Genomic DNA, 2500 nt, shown 5'->3' with positions numbered 1-2500 from the left:
TACTACGGACCTTTTTCAATGGGGGTCGGCCTGAATTATTTATGGAAGGTATGATTACTTTTTTTTTCTCCGTGCAACTGGTGATTGAAAACGTGCACCTGGTCACCCAAAACACGGTTCTCTATGCGGTTAGCGGTGTTCCCGAGATTCATGTCCGATAATGATGCACCCTACTACGGACCTTTTCAATGGGGGCCGGTCCGAATTATTTATGGAAGGTATGATTTTTTTTTTCTCTCTCCGTGCAACTGGTGATTGAAAACGTGCATCTGGTAACCCAAAACACGGTTCTCTATGCGGTTAGCGGTGTTCCCGAGATTCATGTCCGATAATGATGCACCCTACTACGGACCTTTTCAATGGGGGCCGGTCCGAATTATTTATGGAAGGTATGATTTTTTTTTTTTTTCAACACTTTTCCCCTCTTTTTCTCTCTCTGCCGGGGCCGGCCCTGGGTGCTTTATGGACGGTTTAAAACATGACTATGGATGCAAATGCTCATTTTCCTCCGTGCACCTGGTGATTGAAAACGTGCATCTGGTAACCCAAAAATTATAAAAGGGTTTTAAATACTTTTACCCGTCATTCTATTGATATAGCCCGCTAGGGGAGTGCCCCACTACGGCCCTCTCTCTGTCAGGGCCGTCCTTGGGTGCTTTTTACACACTTTAAGAAATCACGATGGATGCAGATTGCTATTAATCCTCCGTGCAACTGGTGATTGAAAACGTGCATCTGGTAACCCAAAAATTATAAAACGGTTTTAAATACTTTTACCGGTCATTCTATTGATATAGCCCGCTATGGGAGCACCCCACTAAGGCCCTGTCTCGGTCGGGGCCGTCCTTCAGTGCTTTATATACAGTTTCATATATTACGATGGATGCAGATTGTGATTGTTTTCCAAAAGACCCGTGTGCATCTGGTAACCCAAAAATTATAAAACTGTTTTAAATCATTTTACCGGTCATTCTATTGATATAGCCCGCTAGGGGAGTACCCTACTACGGCCCTCTCTCGGTCAGGCCCGTCCTTAGGTGCTTTATATACAGTTTAAGATATTACGATGGATGCAGATTGTGATTGTTTTCCAAAAGACCCGTGTGCATCTGGTAACCCAAAAATTAAAATATGGTTCAAAACCCGGGTAACACCACTCTATTTACGGACATGACAGTAGAGCTTACCCCCTGGAGCTATTGACCTCCAGGCTTGTAGGCCCTTACTCACCACCCGGGTATCACCCCTCTATTTCGGGGATGATACCAGCAGGGGACCCCCCCCACCTCCACAACCTCGCATACCAGGTGAACCAGGGCACCCACACTTAAGCACCCCTCCTCGGACATTAAAGCAGATAACCGCGCTGTTATGAACCGCGTGCACCTGGTCACCCAAATGGAACTTGTGCACCTGGTCACCCAAAAGGACCGGCGTGCACCTGGTCACCCAAAGGCCGGCGTGCACCTGGTCACCCAAAAGGACCATGTGCACCTGGTCACCCAAAGGCCGGCGTGCACCTGGTCACCCAAAAGGACCGTGTGCACCTGGTCACCCAAAGGCCGGCGTGCACCTGGTCACCCAAAGGACCATGTGCACCTGGTCACCCAAAAGGACCATGTGCACCTGGTCACCCAAAGGCCGGCGTGCACCTGGTCACCCAAAAGGACCATGTGCACCTGGTCACCCAAAGGCCGGCGTGCACCTGGTCACCCAAAGGACCATGTGCACCTGGTCACCCAAAAGGACCATGTGCACCTGGTCACCCAAAGGCCGGCGTGCACCTGGTCACCCAAAGGACCATGTGCACCTGGTCACCCAAAGGCCGGCGTGCACCTGGTCACCCAAAGGACCATGTGCACCTGGTCACCCAAAGGCCGGCGTGCACCTGGTCACCCAAAGGACCATGTGCACCTGGTCACCCAAAAGGACCATGTGCACCTGGTCACCCAAAGGCCGGCGTGCACCTGGTCACCCAAAGGACCATGTGCACCTGGTCACCCAAAGGCCGGCGTGCACCTGGTCACCCAAAGGACCATGTGCACCTGGTCACCCAAAGGCCGGCGTGCACCTGGTCACCCAAAGGACCATGTGCACCTGGTCACCCAAAAGGACCATGTGCACCTGGTCACCCAAAGGCCGGCGTGCACCTGGTCACCCAAAGGACCATGTGCACCTGGTCACCCAAAAGAACCGTGTGCACCTGGTCACCCAAAGGCCGGCGTGCACCTGGTCACCCAAAGGACCATGTGCACCTGGTCACCCAAAAGGACCATGTGCACCTGGTCACCCAAAGGCCGGCGTGCACCTGGTCACCCAAAGGACCATGTGCACCTGGTCACCCAAAAGAACCGTGTGCACCTGGTCACCCAAAGGCCGGCGTGCACCTGGTCACCCAAAGGACCATGTGCACCTGGTCACCCAAAAGGACCATGTGCACCTGGTCACCCAAAGGCCGGCGTGCACCTGGTCACCCAAAGGACCATGTGCACCTGGTCAC

The sequence above is a fragment of the Oncorhynchus mykiss genome, unplaced genomic scaffold (assembly GCF_013265735.2).
Source record: "Oncorhynchus mykiss isolate Arlee unplaced genomic scaffold, USDA_OmykA_1.1 un_scaffold_295, whole genome shotgun sequence".
In the NCBI taxonomy this organism is placed as follows: Eukaryota; Metazoa; Chordata; class Actinopteri; order Salmoniformes; family Salmonidae; genus Oncorhynchus; species Oncorhynchus mykiss.
The sequence above is the reverse complement of the archived record's forward strand: the minus strand, read 5'-3'. Positions refer to the sequence as shown.